Source organism: Camellia sinensis, chromosome 3, assembly GCF_055761805.1.
Source record: "Camellia sinensis isolate YWXY chromosome 3, ASM5576180v1, whole genome shotgun sequence".
In the NCBI taxonomy this organism is placed as follows: domain Eukaryota; kingdom Viridiplantae; phylum Streptophyta; class Magnoliopsida; order Ericales; family Theaceae; genus Camellia; species Camellia sinensis.
Genome location: NC_138963.1, coordinates 86,839,145 through 86,858,596, shown reverse-complemented (window position 1 = coordinate 86,858,596; position 19,452 = coordinate 86,839,145).

Sequence of the window (19,452 nt, the reverse complement as noted above, 5' to 3'; positions counted from 1 at the left end):
TAATAGTAGACTATTGATCACTAAAATTTGGCATTCTTAACAATATGGCTATTGACTACTAAAAGAGGAAATTTTTGCCTCAGTTCGGAAAATATAAGGATCATATTTGCTTGATGGATCTATGTTGCCTTGATACAAAATTGGATATATTTGCATGATGAGTCCAATTTAAAATGTTTCCTTGATGAACCCTAAAAGGGAAAATTGGGGTGTGCAAATAAGAACGGCTTTATTATGAGATACTCCATGTGATACAAAAAATTATTAATCAGCTAATATGTAAAATTGAAACTTGATAAGCTCAAAATTATTATTAGTCAAATATTGAGGAAAATATTATTAATAAACTCGAGAAGTTATTGTGTCTGGACTAGCGAGGCTAGATCCATATTTATTTGTTAAGGGGGATGATCTAAGCCCTAAGGAAGTCACCTAAGGAAGTAACCCAATCTCTGTGAATGGCAACCCCAAGAAGGAGGTTCAATGGGTAGAAACAATCCTTAAAGCGTGACTTGATTTCGGTACTTTATATTTTAGAAGACACCATAAGAGTTGTTCTCCTACCCATCCCCTAAGACAACAGTGTTGATAAGTGACTGGTTAGGAAGGGTTTTACCCTGAATGAATCCAAGGTAGGCAATCTCCTGCAAGGTGCATTCCGTTACTGTACCTTTGGAGGATTCTACTAAGTAGGAACCGTTGTGAGGCCACGACCGTGGGACTTGGGCTAGTCTCTAAAATTTCCGTGAGAATCAAGATCATAGTGCATGGCCATTAAAAGCACTAACCTACGAGATATTGTCCAATACTAGTGCTGTGTATGTGACATGTTAACCTTTGGTCCAAAGAGTCTAGTTCAAGACTTAGTTCACTATGATTCTTCGGAGGGAAACTATTATCACTAAGTGAGGTTTAAGTCCAGAAAACACCTACACCTATTATGCAATATATGTTGCCCCTTATTATATATATATTTTTGTTTTTTATTATTTCGAATTGTAGTTTTGAAATGTGTGGGTGTGTTATAAATTTTTTTGAAAATATTAAAAATATATATAGTTTTTTAAAAAAGTAGGGTACTGTTGAGATATTTTAATAAAAATAATATTATGTTTATTTCGTTCATTATATTCAACATTATTACAAAATTAAAACTTATACTTATTGTGTTTAATTCTAAACCATTTTAATATTTATTAGTATTATTATTCATCATTGTGCTATTAAGTGGTTTGGCTAAAAAAGTCCTATATAACCCTATGGTTTTCTAAAAGTTATGTGACATGAGAAAGGTGATTGATAATGGGAAAAACTGAAATGCTTTAAGAGAGATATCTATATTTTTATATAATATTTATGTTTTAGGCACTTTTGGTTCGTGGTATAGTTCAAACCTCCTGGTGGTCGTGAACACTAAATGAGGGACACTATGAGCAACATAGGCTTTATCTTAGAACTATTTCACTCTGATTGTACCTTCACGAGGGGAGAAAAATAGTTTTAGGACAGTGACAATGTTGACTCCCAAAGTCTTACAGCTATGTTTCTCTATTCTTGTTTTTATCTATATATATTATTTATTGTCAATATTATCATAATATCCATGCCTAAATATTTTGTTAATTATATTTCTAGACTAACATACCTCTCTTTCTTAATTTGTTAAAGGAAAAGAAAATATGGATTTAATTCTTGGAAATCAAAGATGCGTATTTGACAAAGCTGGTATTCATTTTAATCCAAATAAGAAACAAAAATTTTATAATAATTTCTTTGTAAAATCATCATCATTTAACTAGTCTTTCAATACCTACTATTATTGTGGTAAAAAGGATCATCTATTGCATTATTATCCTATTCGTAAAAATATGTATGTTGCATCTAAAATGATATGGGTTCCTAAGTAATCAGTTATTTAATCGCCGTTAATATTGCTCAATTTGATTTATTATTCTGTTACAAGCTAACAATTTTTTCAAGACGATTTAGCCTCAAAGTGTGGAAATCAATTGTTAGGCTATTGTAATTGGCAATCCCGTTGGACAAAACTCCATTTAGTTATATTTTCATTCGCTTAAACGGTTGGCCTATACGTGTGCACCACCTTTAGTCACACCGTTTGAGCGGCCTTCTTGACTCTGTTTAGTATAAAGTACACCGTTTGCTCGTTTTAGGGTTTAACTCGTCTAGATTCTCAAATATAAGTAAAAACTAAAGTGTTCTATATTGGAGAATGTTTATGTATTGTTTTCCTTAATGATTTGAAGGTGATTGATTGATCAATGAGCTTCATATTGACTATCATCAAGGATTGTTTTGTTCTTTCATTCACAAAAGAGAGAGGTGTTCATCGGTCGATTCCGGGAAACTTGGGCCTGAAGCTTTGGTGGATTCTGGAGTGGCTCATTGTCGTGGATTTGACATCAGCATTATGGATTCAACATTGGGCAAAGCAATTCTAAGGTAAAAACGATGGTGGAAAAGGCACATCGGGTTCAGTTCAATTAGGGCGTGGATTCGCTAATCGAGAGTTCTCGTATGTAATTTATTTTTGTTTTCTTAGTAGATTTTTTGTGGCTTTGGCCTATAACGGTTCGGGTCGAGATCTGAGTTTTCTGTCAAAAATTGGACTTAGTCTAAAAATTTTCTAGGTGTAAAAGTTGAAAATTTCAAAACTTGTAATTTTGAAAATAATATTTGGTGGTAATTGTTCCTTATATATTAAATGGTCTAATTTGATTTTATGGGATTTTTTTACGAGGTATTAATCACTTTACTTCAACGCCAAATTTAGAAATTTTAATCGAAAAATTATTTTTATACTAAAACTAGGGGAGTCAATTTTTTATTTAATTAGATTTTGATTTTTTTGTATTTTTCTTTGAATCCAAATGGGGGTGTTTCCTTATTTGTATTGTAAATTTAAGTAAATGAAATATAAATGTAAGAGGTTAAATAAAAGCATTTACTTAAATAGTTACATATGGAAATAAGGTTGATGTGCTGATAGTACCTTAGAAACTGAGCTATATGACTAGCTGTGTCTGGGGTGACCACTTGTATAACGCCCCAATTTTTATTACATGAATCCATTGCCAAATCCTTTATGCTATTATCCATTTAAATAATTTCATACACGTGCCACATAGTCAAATAAATAAAGAATGACATTCTCTATCACAATACTAATGACAAATCTTAAACAATGCCCTCGGGTTACATTGAATAATTGTAAATGAAAGCGATTTACCTTTATACAATACATGGCATTTCGACAACAAATAAAAGGCTCCGTGGCCAACAAATAAATAAAAGACCTTGAGTCCGAACAATCCCTTCAACCATGTACCTGAGAAGTTTGTCAACACGTGGGATGAGCACAAAGCCCAGTAGAGATCCTAACATGATTCTAAGCAATAACGACATATAGATAGCTATGATCATGAATGCCCCATGAAATACAGTACATGCAATGTAACGGTTTTATGTTCCAAAATATACTATACACATACATTTTCTTTCCAAAATCTCCATATTCTTTGACATCACAAAACATAACTCACTTAATTCCTTTCTAGTTTTCCAATTAATGCAAACTTTACCTCTCAACACTTCCTTATATCATTAACCCTCTACATTCATTTTAAAAGAGTTTCACTCTAACATTTGATTCTAAAGAGAACACGTTCATACCCAAGAGTCATAATCCAAACCCAAAAGCTTAAATAACCAGGTACACACATAAAAACAAACAGATAAATAGATAAACATATTCCAACTACCAATAATGGAAAGTAATACGTACTTTCATTTTCACTGGCCTACAGCACAGATATTAATAAAGTAAAACACATAACATATACCTAACGCTTTTCCGGCCTCACTCGGAAGGGAACATCCCTTAGGTCACACTTTTTCAGGTGCAAACCGGAAGGGAAAGGAAACCTCTGTTGATGCGTTATGCTTTACCGGTTTCACTCGGAGAGAAACAGATCTCATTTCACACTTTACCGGGCGCAAACCAATAGGGAGAGAAAACCTCTCAATGCGCCACAATTTACCAGCTTAACTGGAGAGAAATAGACTTCCCAAATAACATACAACTAATAGCACAACATGCTAAACTACATATACCGTACAAGTGTAATACACATACATAACTTATTCAACAACACAATGTTATCCTCCATCGATGACTAAGGACAAAACCTCTAAACAGATAAATAAACCATTAACCCAAATTAAGTTCCACAACTTGTTCCATTTCATAAAAGAGTCAAACCCCTCATTTTTCTTTTAAAACCAAACCAGTTATTCCAAACCCTCCCTCATTTCTAACACGAGTCAAAACTCCTTTTTATTCAACAAAATCCTAATATGTTAAACACCACCATAATCAACTCAACACTACATTAATTAAAACAATCATGAAACTCGATGAAACCCCATTTCAACAACTAAAGCATTCATTCCATTTCACATCACACAGCTCAGATATTACACACTTTACCCCCTTTTTAATTAATTAAGTCCTTAATAATAAATTAGGGTTTTTCCACACTCTCAACACAATTACACACGGCTACTTCCCAATCAACCAAAACACCCAAAAATCATCCAATTACAACTTGCAAACTTAAACTCCAAAACCCTCTTTACACAATTTTGAAAATCTACAATAGATATAATTTTTTTTTGTAATAAAACTTACCATATGTCTATCTATAGACGAGGTATTGAAAAGAATAAAAAAAATCCCTACCTCTTGAAGCGAAGAGGAGACAACACAAAAAATCACCAACGATGGAATGACAATCCACTTAGATTAAAAGGAAGCCCTCATCGAGCTTTATGTTTTAATCTATGGGACTAGGGGTAGAAAATGGGTAGAAGTAGATGAAAACTAAGCTTAAAACCGACAAAAATGACAAAAATGGCAAACTAAGCTTGATCTTTTGGTCATGGGCTTGACTAACTTACACAAGAAGGACTAGACTGTTGCCCAGCAGACAACTTGACGCACATCAAGACGCCTAACTATCCAGACCTAGCCAAAAAACCCACGGACACCCACGTGTCCCAACCAGGAAAAATAAAATAGGTCGCCTCCTGACCTAGGCTACTACAGCTCGAGCGGTCAAGTGGCCGCTCGAGTAGGCATGCGAGGCTTTCAGTATTTTCATTGTAGACCTGCAAAACTTCTGAGAGATTGCATTCACTGCTCGAGCGGTGAAATGTTCGTTCGAGCTGCCTATCCGAATTCAGCACTATAAAAAGTCATTTTTGGTCGTTTTTAATCATTCTTCCAATTCTTTCTTTCTCATCTCCCTCTTTTCTGCCATTGTTGAGCTCCAAACTTCCTTAAACCTTGGATTTCATCTCCTTAGAGTGAGAATCTCACCCTAGTTCCTTATACAAAAATGAAGAGCACGAATAAGGCTTTCTATTAATATGAGCGGATCGTGGTGTCATCAACGTTGGATTTTTGGGTCTCCTTCTCTCCTTGCTAGATATAGGGATTTCTTGTTTCTCTTCAATATTTTCATATAAATAGATGGGTGGTATGCTTTTATTGCATAAAACCGTGTGTTGAAAGAGAGTTTTTTGAAAAAACATGTAGAGAAATGTTAGGGTTTCTAACAAAAAAAGTTAACTTATGATTTTAAGTTGATTATGGAAGTTTTGAACTATTGAAATATGATTATGCACTTTAGAGTGAAAACCCCTAGTTTTTATCCAAAACCCTAGTTTTAAATTTTATTTAAACATGGGTTTTTCTTTAATTGGCCTTAAATTCTTGAAATTGATTTGATGCTTGGTTGAATTGAATATGAATGTTGATTATTAGATGTTATGGGAACAATCCTTGTGGGGTGGATTCATGATATAGTAATTGGTAATGGAAATTTGTGTTACGAACTATGAAAATTATATGATACTAAATGGGTTGATTAATTGAAATGAAAGGAGTTGATATTGAGGTGTGGGGAACATTGTGAAAAAATAAGTCATGTTTGTTTATAAAGGAGAAACTTTACTTTTGTTGTTAAATGAATTTTGGTGTGACTTTGTAGATTTAAATGAAGAATTAATGGGTTAAAATTTGGAAAGAGGGTCTATTTCCTTCTGGCTTGAGACCGGTAAAGCGTGATGCTTGATAGAGGTTTGTTTTCCTTCTAGAGTAGCGCCTAGTAAAGTGTGTAGAATGTTGGGCTATATGGAGGTTTTGCTTTCCTTTTGGTTAGCCACCGGTAAAGCGTGGTGCTTGAGATGAGTTCCAGCTTTCCTTCCAGAGTAGCGCCCGTTAAACTGTGTTGGTATGGCTTGGTGAAGCCGGTTGTTGGCATGTGGATATTGTTGAGAAATCTTGTAATAATTCAATTATGTGATTGTGATAATTGTTAGATGTAGATTTGAAGCATGTAATGTAGAATATGTTGTCAATGAGTTGACTCTTATAGTCCAATTATATGAAATGCATTGATATAAGTATGAGATTGGTGTTATGTGGATTATGTTGGGGTGAAGGGTTGTAGTAGAAATTGAAATGCGTAAATGGGACAAAAACGAATCGAACTGAATAACTGCAATGTACGAAATGTGTTATGGTGTGTATGTGTTTGGTGTTTTGTGGGTAATGGTAAGGTGATGAGTTGTGGCATAATTGATGAGTGTGAAATATGAATTAGAAGTAGTAAATGATTAGTCGGCTTAAAACCTATATCTAAGGAAACAAGATTTAAGGAAATCATTCGAATGAATTTTGATGAGATAAAGAGTCAACAAAGGTCTCTATGAAACGTCAAGTGAGATTTTGTGAAAAGAGTATCTATTTATGTAATCTATTTTGCATATAAAATGACACATTAGTTATATGTGTATCACTTGATAGCATTCATGATCACATTTATCTATTGATTATTATTGTTGAGAATCACTGTAGATCTCTACTAGACCTCGTGTCCATCCCATGTTGTTTAACTATTTTTCAAGGATGAAGTCGGGTACGACAATTGGAAGACCAAGAAGTTATTTATTGTGTTATGAGTCCATCTTGTGTAAATTGTAAATGAAAGGTTAAAGGGTAGTGGTGTTAAGGTGGTTCTTTTTATAAAATTAATATTTTTGAAATCTATTATGAAAGCCTTTGAGGCATGTTTTGTGAATATTTGTAGTGAACATTTTTATCATTGTAATTACGAGAGAGAGAACTTCATTTATTCAATTTAGTTTGTGTTGCTTCTATAACTATTATTGGAAAATGGACTTTTATAAGAAATTGGGTAAATTATCTGTGAAATAAAATTTGGGACGTGACATGGCCCTTACTTTTTTTATCACAATTGGAGGAGTCTAATTGAGATTTTTTTTCACGTTAAATCGTTGTGCTGATTTGTCATTGATTGTGATTACTATTCATTGTTTAAAATTAAATCATAATCATAAATCAATATCTCAGGGTTTTTAAAATTTTCACCAATCTTTTCAAATTGTCCAAAAATGAGCAGACTCAAAATATTTTGAGCCAGCTCATCCTAATTTGTTCCTATGCTTGTTGGTTGAGTAATCATTTTTATTGATATTGAATAATCAAAATAGTCGATTTTCACTTTTTAAAATTTTGTTACGTGTTTTCATATTGTAATGTGAATGTTCACATTAGTGTGAGTTTAGTTTTTTTTTTTTCAAAACTTAGCTTGTTTGGTTTTGGTTTACAAGAAACACTTATTAGAAAATTTAAGGCTCTGTTTGGTGGAGCTCTGGAACGTTTCATAGCTTGATTTGAACATGGTGTTTGTTTATGATTTTCAAAAATTAATTACACACTCACTTTTGAAAATGCGGTCGAATGCGGGAAAATTTAGGCTAACCGGTTGTCCGGAACAGTGCAATTTTTATTTTTTTTTGCAATTGACACATGTTAATTTTTATATATTCAATAAAAAATATTTTTTGAATTTTTAAAAAGATTTATGAGCTTTAATAGAATTTTGAGTTGTAAGTTTTTGTATCAAATATCATATGTCACATCAAAAATTCAAAACTCTTTTCAAAACTCATTTACCAAACAAATTTTCCACACTCAAATCATAATTCCAAAACTTACAAATTCAAAATACAACTCTATTCTCAAATCATATTTAGAAAACTCTACCAAAGCAACCTAACTTTTTTATTTTCCGTATTTTTTTTTGTTTTCAAAGAATTTTGTTTAATATTTTAAGCAATATTTTTAATTTTTAGACACACCTAATATAAATACACTTAAAAAGTAGAATATTTGTGAAAAAAATCTTTAAAAAATTCACTAAATACCAAAAATACAAAAAAAAAGAGAAAATTTAGTACATTTTTCATATTTTTGTGTGTTTATTAATTTTTTAAAATATTTTTTTACAAATATTTTACTATTTGGATACATCTAAGTGAGGTGCATCTAAAAAAGTTTTTTTTTTTAAAAAAATTGCTTAAAATTTTAAAAATATTCACTAAAAACAAAAAAAAAAATACGAAAAATAACAAACTCAATTTCCAGAAAATTGAATTCAGAAAACTAAAACTAAACAAACTGAATTTATATGTTAATTGTAAACTATGAACATTTATATTGTATTTTGGTATAAATTTTTTTTTTTCAAAGGTTAATTGTGTGTTTGTTTTTTTGTTACTATGCTTTTTGGTTGAACAATCATTTTTTGTTACCATTGAATAATCGAAATAGTCACTTTTCACTTTTTTCATTTTTGTTTTATGTAGTTTAGTTTTTTTTTTTTTTTTTTTTTTTTTTTTTTTTTTTTTTTTTTTTAATGATAGTTGTATGTTATTTATAAACTGTGAACATTCACATTGTATTTTAGTATAAGTTTTATTTTTTTGAAGGTTAGTTGCATGTTTTTTTGTTAATTGTGAATATTCACATTATACTTTGGTATGCATTTTGTTTTTTCAAAGGTTAGTTGTATATTTATTGTTTATTGTGAATATTCACATTGTATTTTGATTTTTATTTAGATTTTTTGTTGTCTTATTTTTAAAGGGGGATTTGGTCAAAGCCTCATCATAATAAAAATTTAATACATTAAGAACAAACATAAAAACTTTTACTTAAAAAGTCTAACACATACCACTATTACTAAAATATTAAACTTTCAAATAATATAACTTTTGATTTAGATGTCGATTTTAATAAAAATAGTATTTTTAGAGTCCTCTCATTAAGATTTATCAAATAAGATCTATGTTAATTATGAATTTCTTAAATAAAAAAAATTATTACAATCGAAATACTCATGTATGTGTGGGATTTGCATCATGAATGGTTCAGATTTGTGGGGGTCTTGTGGGGGTGAGGGTCTCAATCATTGCTCAATTAGTATATGGCCCCGTTTGTTTTGGGGTGTAATGGATTGGAGGGGATTAGGATGGAGGTGAGGTTATTTAGTATTGTGTTTGTTTGTAGAGTTGGGGAAATGATTAAGATGGAGGAGAGGATTAAGATGGAGGTTGGAAGGGGGATTGGGATGGAGGAGGTGGAGGTGGAGGTGGTATTAGAAAAATAGTGAGGGGATTAGAAATTTTTTTTTATTTTTTTAATTTTTTACATATTGGTAATTTTTTTTAAGACATCAATGTTTAATTTTTTATATTTTTTTATTTGTTTTATTATTTTATATAAAAATAATTTAACAATTCCTACACTTACAACTATAATAAAAACAAACACAATTTTACTTAATCCCCTCACTATCAATCCCCTCTATTCTACCTCTAAAAACAAACGAGACTATAAGTATTAGAAATAGTCCCAAGTAAAAAACTTACCTTTTAATTTTTTTAGTATTTTTTTTTTGGATTTTTTCAAATCTATATATATTTATTATAGCAAAGTGACATTTCAATCATAAAATAAGGAATCTCCAAGATTTCATCCTAAAATTCTTAATTTTTGTTATTTTTAAATATTTTTAAAAAAACTACTATTGGCTAACACAATATATTAATTACATAAAATTAATTATTATGTTGTTATACCTTTACCATTCTTTCCAAAAACAAAAATATTGCTATGATTATATCATCCTTCCTACAAATAATAATTATTTCATAATAAGAAAATTGTCAATTTTCTCATTCTTCCTCTCTCTCTCTCCAACCTATTATCTTTTTTACCCAAAAACATTAGCCGCCATACATCTTTTTCCACGCCATTCCCAACCTCCTCACCCTATAAAGGTCAAGTTGATGCAACTCTGTAAATTAATTTTTGTAATTTAACTTATATTTTTCTTTTTATATTTATCAATTATGTTATAATACATGTTTTTTGTTATTTAATATTAGTGCACCATTAATAATAAGATAGCCAAAAAAAAAAAAAAAATTAAGTATAGTTGTCATGAAAATATCTAATTAGTTTATTTGATTGTAAACAATTTTGTTGTAACTATAAAAATATCTTTTATTTAAAAAATAAATTTGTAGTTTATTATGTAAAATCGTGCATAGCACATGTCACGACCTCCAACGGCCCCTAGTAGTTTGGTGCCGTGATGGCCAATAATCTGTGATTACCGAAGGCCAACTTCCAAAATTCATACACAAACAAAGTATAAATATATATATATATGGGGCTCACAAGTGCGGAAGCAAAATTTTAAAGTACAAGTGGTCCATAAGAGCAGTGCGTAAGTTGCATGGAATAGCATACAACTTTACATAATATTACCACTTGGATACAAATACAACAAAGTACAAAATACATTTTACATCTTGATCAAAAGGCTTCTTCAGCCGACATGTGTAAATTACAAGCATTATAAGCCGAGAAGCATAATTTTCAAGACTGCCGACGTGTATGCACATTAAGCCGACATAACAAAACCCAAAACAGCTTGCGAGTCACACTTAGGCGTCACCGCCTCCCTGCTCATCACCTACATATATATAGAGAGGGTGAGCTTGGATACTCAGTGAATGGTATAAGAAATAAAGGGGTTTGCATGACTGGTATTCAAGATCTTTGTTAAACAATACAAAACATAACTAGTGCAAGTCAAAGGATGAATCAAGTCCATCTAGCAAATCTGTCAAGTTTCAAAGGATACTTACTAACATCATTATAATACAAGTGATGACATCTCGGCAACAAGACCCACGCGGTAAACCGTCAGTGGCAAACAAGACAAGACAAGGCAAGACAAGGGAGATATCTCAATTCAATGGTGTCGTTGCATTATAGTCCCCGGACACTAAGGACTTGTGCTACTAATGCTTGTAGTCTCTTAGCACATACGGACTTCCAAACTTTGTGCTACAAGTGCTTATAGTCCCTTAGCACGTACGGACTTCCAAACTTTGTGCTACAAGTGCTTATAGTCCCTTAGCACGTACGGACTTTCCAAGAATGTCATCAAAACAAGATATGTATAAATATTTTCCAATTAGGAATAACCATTCATGCTTACAAATACTTTCTCAAAACGGAGCAAAACGAGACTTTATCAAAACATTATAACATAGCTTTATTAAAAATACCACTCACTTAGTTCTTCAAACGTCGGGGTCGAGGCAAGTCCAAACCCTACAAATACATGGCAAAGTCTATTGAATGCACTTTCAAACAAGTTTCACATGCATGCAGATGATCTCGGCATTTCCCCAAGACTAAGTCAAATCAGAACAAACACAAATTCTTTATCTCGGAAAAACATGCTGAGCGACTACCAGGTCTAGGCCGAGGTCCCACACCTCCTTGCCGAGGTGTTGCCTCGATGGTCACATTCAGCGGAATGAAGTCGGGAAAAATCTGGGTTTCCCTTTCTTGAAGAACATGATGAACATAAAGGACATGAACATGAGGATGATAAATGCAAAGATCATGATTTGCTATTACAAAATCTGAGATTTCATGCTAGGAGTTCAAAAACATGGACCTGGGTACCCATATTCAAGGATCTAGTGAGAACAAACACAAAAACACGAAGCTTCATGCAAACTTTCAGATTAAACAAGACCTTTCTTTCAAGAACACATGAACACCATTTTCTCTTTCTAAAACCAACTTTAAATCGATGCATGACATGCAAAACAGGTTCGATCATGTAATGTAGCTAGATGATTAGTAAGAATGACAAGAGTAGATCAAGAATCTAACCTCAATACGCGAATCTAATGGTTTGATCTCTAGGAATCAAGCTCGAAACCCACTCTCTCACTCTAAACTTCTTCTTCTTCTTCTAGAGCTTCTCTCTCCTCACAACCAAAGACATATAGCAAAATGATTCATTTCTAAGTCTGTTGGCTGACTTAACCCTCTACAGAGGCACGTGGCAGCGGCTGGTTGGTGCTAAACAAAAAGGTGACTGAGTGACAAGACAAAACTATGACAAAGTGTGTTCAACAAGCAAGACGGCATGGGCACTCTGGCGAGTAAGGACCTTGGCTAATATCAAGACATCGGCAAGTAGGGAATGATGACCTCGGCTAGGAAGGACAACACTTGACTAAACTGTGCCACACCTTGGCCTAGATGTGCCACACCTTGGCCTAGATGTGCCACACCTCGGTCTAGGTCATACCACTCCGGGACAAGATCACTTGGGTGCAAAGGTAACATCTCGGCCTAGATGATTCACACCTCGGTCTAGGTGATGAACACCTCGGCCTAGATAATGACATCTCGGCCAATATGTCAGGGCGAGGGTGGAGGTCAAACAAAGTGGTTCCAAGATAACTGAAAATGACCTCGGCTAAACTCACACCAAGCAAGATACAAAACATGTTGTAACACTTAAACAAACAAGGACAAGACTCGAAATGCAAGTTTACAAGACGGAATCACATGAATACATATGAGTATGGTTAGGATAGCATGAGGGTTATTACATCCTACCACCCTTAAAGAAGTTTGGTCCCCAAACTTGAGTTACCTTGGTTCGAGAATAACTCCGGGTATCGGACTTTCATTTCCTCTTCCATTTCCCACGTAGCATCCTTGCCGTAATGCTCTTTCCATTCAATCTTCACCATCGGTATTACTTTATTTCTCAAACGCCTTACTTGCCTATCGATGATACGTATCGGTTCTTCTTCATAGCTTAGGCCTTCATCAACCACAATCCCGAAATGATCGATCACGTGTAGTGAATCCCGTATATACTTCCTCAACATCGAGATATGAAACACATCATGAACTTGACTTAATCTCGGTGGTAGAGCTAGTTTGTAGGCAACCGGGTTAACTTTCTCAAGAATTTCAAACGGTCCAATGTAACGGGGTGCCAATTTACCCTTCTTCCCAAATCTTGAAACTCCCTTCATCGGCGAGGTTTTCAGGAACACATGATCCCCTACTTCGAATTCTAACTCCTTCCTTCTCTGGTCGGCGTAACTCTTTTGTCGGCTCTGAGCGGTTCTGATTCTCTGTTGGATAAGCTTAATCTTTTTGGTTGTTCTTTGAACTAAATCCGGGCCGATCAAAGCTTTATCTCCTACTTCGGTCCAACATATTGGCGATCTATACTTTCTCCCATACAAGGCTTCATACGGCGCCATGCCAATGCTAGCTTGGTAGCTGTTGTTGTAAGCGAACTCTACTAATGGCAAATGCACCTCCCAGCTTCTCTTGAAGTCCAATACACACAGTCTAAGCATATCTTCAAGTGTTTGAATTGTTCTCTCTGTTTGGCCATCGGTCTGCGGATGAAAAGCTGTACTAAACCTCAATTCGGTCCCCAAAGCCCTTTGTAAACTCTGCCAAAATCTAGAAACAAATTTTGGATCTCGGTCTGACACTATGGACATCGGCACACTATGAAGTCTAACGATCTCATTCATATACAACACAGCAAGTCGGTTGGTATTGAACAAAGTCCTAACCGGCAAGAAATGCGCTGACTTAGTTAACCTGTCGATTATAACCCAAATTGAATCCATTCCTTTCTGTGTCCTCGGCAGCCCAATCACAAAGTCCATGGAGATGTCTTCCCATTTCCACTCAGGAATCGGCAAAGGTTGGAGAAGTCCTGCTGGCCTCTGATGTTCCGCTTTCACTTGTTGACAATACAAACACTGAGACACGAACTCGGCTATCTCTCTTTTCATATTCGGCCACCAAAAGGTTTGTTTCACATCCTGATACATCTTGGTGTTCCCTGGGTGAACTGCAAATCTGGATCCATGAGAGTCTTGCAAAATCCTTCTTTTCAATTCCGGGACGTCGGCCACGCACAATCTTCCTTCAAACTTAAGCACTCCATTCTCAAGGGTGTAACCCGACCTCGGCTTGGTGGTAATCTCGTCAGCTACCTTCTTCAGGAATCCATCCTCCATTTGCCTAGCCTTTACCTCCCCAATAGTAGTCGGCTCCACTGAAATCACGGCTAGGCACGCCAAACTCCCCACTGACTTCCTACCCAATGCGTCGGCTACCCAGTTTGCTTTACCTGTGTGATACTGAATCTGCATGTCATAATCCTTCAATAGTTCAAGCCATCTTCTCTGCCTCAAATTCAGTTCCTTCTGGGTGAACAAATACTTCAAACTCTTGTGATCTGTAAAAACTTGGCAAGAGGCTCCATACAAGTAGTGGCGCCAAATCTTCAAAGCAAACACCACGGCTACTAGCTCTAGATCATGGGTTGGATAGTTCTTTTCATGAAGCTTCAACTGACGAGATGCATATGCTATGACTCTGCCCCCTTGCATTAATACATAACCTAAACCCTTATGCGAAGCATCACTGAAGATTTGAAATTCCTCATTACCCGACGGGAGTACAAGAACTGGTGCCGTAACCAACCTCGTCTTCAACTCTTGGAAGGCTGATTCTCTATCATCGGTCCATTCATATGCTGTTCCTTTCTTAGTTAGTTGTGTCAATGGTACTGCTATCCTTTAGAAGTCCTTCACAAACTTTCTGTAATAACCTGCCAAGCCCAGAAAACTACGAACCTCGGACACGTTGGTCGGCGTCGGCCAATTCACAATGGCCTCAATCTTACTCGGATCAACTGATATACCCTATTCATTAATCACATGTCCTAAAAATGAGATGCTGGAAAGCCAAAATTCACACTTACTCAACTTGGAGTACAGTTTCTTGTCTCTCAAAATTTGCAGGGCAAGCCTCAGATGGTTCTCGTGCTTAATTGCGCTCTTGGAATAGATTAATATATCGTCAATAAAAACAACTACGAACTCATCTAGATACGGCTTAAAGACTCTGTTCATCAAGTCCATGAACGCTGCAGGAGCATTGGTCACTCCGAAAGGCATTACCAAAAATTCGTAGTGGCCATACCTTGTCCGAAAAGCAGTCTTCTCAATGTCCTCGGCCTTAACCTTCAGCTGGTGGTAGCTCGACCTAAGGTCAATCTTGGAAAAGACTCGTGCCCCTTGTAATTGATCAAGTAAATCGTCAATCCTAGGCAATGGGTACTTGTTCTTGATGGTTACCTTATTAAGTTCTCTATAATCAATGTAAAGGCGAAGCGTGCCATCCTTTTTCTTAACAAATAAAACAAGTGCTCCCCACGGTGAGGTGCTCGGTTTAATGAATCCCTTACCCAACAATTCTTGTAACTGCAGTTTCAGTTCTCTAAGTTCAGCAGGGGCCATCCTATAGGGTGTTTTGGAGATAGGTTGCGTTCCCGACACGAGGTCCATAGTAAACTCTATTTCTCTATCGACTAAGTGGCCAGGCAGCTCATTTGGAAAAATGTCGGGAAATTCCTTAACAACTGGTATGTCGGCTAACTCAACACTTCCGTTCAAATCACTTAGTATACTGCACAAATAACCCTGACACCCTTTTTGGATCAACTTATAGGCAAACTTAACAGATACAAAGGAATGCGTAGAGCCCGAATCAATCAAGACGTATGCAACTTGAGAGCAAATTGAGAGTGTACCTGACACTACCGTTTCAGCATTCTGGGTGTCTCCTGGCACTAAAGCAAAAACTCTGCCCTGTCTCACCTGTGTCCTTCCAACATTGCTTCCTTGTGCAGAGCCTAAGGTGCTCCCACTTTTCTTACCATCACCAGCTCTTGCCTTTGGACAGTCCTTCACGCGGTGGCCTATCTCGCCACATTCAAAGCAGGCTCCTGTCGCCCAGCGGCAAACCCCGGTATGCGGCTTCCCACAACTCGAACACGTTGGCTTAGCATTCCCATCCCGATCTGAGTTGCTGGAACTGCCCACATTCGCCTTCTTCTTGGCATTAAACTGTATCCGACGACCTTCATAGTTCTGTCTCTTCCTCTGACTCTCTCTAGAGCTTTGATATCGGTTTAGGTTAGCTTCCGCCAAGATGGCCTTGTTTAACACCTCGGCGTAAGTCGCATATTGAGCATGTTGACCCGATCCTGGATTGGTCCTCGTAGTCCACTTTCAAACTTCCTGGCCTTCCTATACTCATCACTGACCATATGAGGCGCATATCTCGCCAATTCGGTGAAGGCGCGGTCGTACTCTGCCACTGTTCTGCTGCCTTGTGTCAGAGTCTAGAACTCTGTGGTCTTGCGATCGCGAACGCTAAGCGGAAAATGCTTGTTGTAAAACAGTTCCAAAAATCTGGCGCAAGTTAAACCAGGGTTAGCCTCCCAGATCATCATCCACCACCTTCGAGCGTCGTCGTCTAAGGTGAATGCTGCTAATGTCACCTTCTGAGTGTCGGTGCTAGGGAAGATCTCAAATAGCTTTTCCATTTCCAAAACCTACGCCTCGGCCTTCATCGGCTCTATGCCCCCTGCGAATCTCGGTGGGTTCATCTTCTTGAACTCTTTAATCAAAGTCATTGTCCCTTCCCCATACAAGGCTGGCTGTGGAGGCACTTGGGGCACTGGAAGAGGTGGAGCTGCATGTCGGCCATCCGTCTATTCGGTCGGGGTAGATGTAGCGCTTGTATTCTGTTGCCTCATCTGCCTCAATTCATGGGTTAAACCTTCAACCAGTCTTTCCAGCCTGTCCAATCTATCCTCTGATTGATCTCGGCCAACTGATGGTTTACCTCTCCTCATGATGCTATGAGTAGTCAAAATGCAACCTTAAAACAAACTGAACCAAGAAGCATGTATGCAAATAACAAATGGTTATGCCGAGATGATGCACACCTTGCCAAGCAACAAGCAATATGATGCAATCCTAAAATTATTCTAAAGGACATCCTATGCTCTTTAGGACTCGAAGTGTGTGTGAATAACGTACTATAAGGAATGCGTGCTCTGATACCATTCTATCACGACCCCAAACCGCCCCTAGTAGTTTGGTGCCGTGATGGCCAGTAATTCGTGATTACCGAAGGCCAACTTCCAAAATTCATACACAAATAGAGTATAAATATATATATATATATATATGGGGCTCACAAGTGCGGAAGCAAAATTTTAAAGTACAAGTAGTCCATAAGAGCAGTGCGTAAGTTACATGGAATAGCATACAACTTTACATAATATTACCACTTGGATACAAATACAATAAAGTACAAAATACATTTTACATCTTGATCAAAAGGCTTCTTCAGCCGACATGTGTAAATTACAAGCATTATAAGCCGAGAAGCATAATTTTCAACATTGCCGACGTGTATGCAAGTTAAGCCGACATAACAAAACCCAAAACAGCTTGCGAGTCACACTTAGGCGTCACCGCCTCCCTGCTCATCACCTACATATATATAGAGAGGGTGAGCTTGGATACTCAGTGAATGGTATAAGAAATAAAGGGGTTTGCATGATTGGTATTCAAGATCTTTGTTAAACAATACAAAACATAACTAGTGCAAGTCAAAGGATGAATCAAGTCCATCTAGCAAATCTGTCAAGTTTCAAAGGATGATTACTAACATCATTATAATACAAGTGATGACATCTCGACAACAAGACCCACGCGGTAAACCGTCAGTGGCAAACAAGACAAGACAAGGCAAGACAAGGGAGGTATCTCAATTCAATGGTGTCGTTGCATTATAGTCCCCGGACACTAAGGACTTGTGCTACTAATGCTTATAGTCCCTTAGCACGTACAAACTTCCAAACTTTGTGCTACAAGTGCTTATAGTCCCTTAGCACGTACGGACTTCCAAACTTTGTGCTACAAGTGCTTATAGTCCCTTAGCACGTACGGACTTTCCAAGAATGTCATCAAAACAAGATATGTATAAATATTTTCCAATTAGGAATAACCATTCATGCTTACAAATACTTTCTCAAAACGGAGCAAAACGAGACTTTATCAAAACATTATAACATAGCTTTATTAAAAATACCACTCACTTAGTTCTTCAAACGTCGGGGTCGAGGCAAGTCCAAACCCTACAAACACATGGCAAAGTCTATTGAATGCACTTTCAAACAAGTTTCACATGCATGCAGATGATCTCGGCATTTCCCCAAGACTAAGTCAAATCAGAACAAACACAAATTCTTTATCTCGGAAAAACATGCTGAGCGACTACCAGGTCTAGGCCGAGGTCCCACACCTCCTTGCCGAGGTGTTGCCTCGATGGTCACATTCAGCGGAATGAAGTCAGGAAAAATCTGGGTTTCCCTTTCTTGAAGAACATGATGAACATGAAGGACATGAACATGAGGATGATAAATGCAAAGATCATGATTTGCTATTACAAAATCTGAGATTTCATGCTAGGAGTTCAAAAACATGGACCTGGGTACCCATATTCAAGGATCTAGTGAGAACAAACACAAAAACACGAAGCTTCATGCAAACTTTCAGATTAAACAAGACCTTTCTTTCAAGAACACATGAACACCATTTTCTCTTTCTAAAACCAACTTTAAATCGATGCATGACATGCAAAACAGGTTCGATCATGCAATGCAGCTAGATGATTAGTAAGAATGACGAGAGTATATCAAGAATCTAACCTCAATACGCGAATCTAATGGTTTGATCTCTAGGAATTAAGCTCGAAACCCACTCTCTCACTCTAAACTTCTTCTTCTTCTTCTAGAGCTTCTCTCTCCTCACAACCAAAGACATATAGCAAAATGATTCATTTCTAAGTCTGTTGGATGACTTAACCCTCTACAGAGGCACGTGGCAGCGGCTGGTTGGTGCTAAACAAAAAGGTGACTGAGTGACAAGACAAAACTATGACAAAGTGTGTTCAACAAGCAAGACGGCATGGGCACTCTGGCGAGTAAGGACCTCGGCTAATATCAAGACATCGACAAGTAGGGAATGATGACCTCGGCTAGGAAGGACAACACTTGACTAAGCTGTGACACACCTTGGCCTAGATGTGCCACACCTCGGTCTAGGTCATACCACTCCGGGACAAGATCACTTGGGTGCAAAGGTAACATCTCGGCCTAGATGATTCACACCTCGGTCTAGGTGATGAACACCTCGGCCTAGATAATGACATCTCGGCCTAGATGATTCACACCTCGGTCTAGGTGATGAACACCTCGGCCTAGATAATGACAT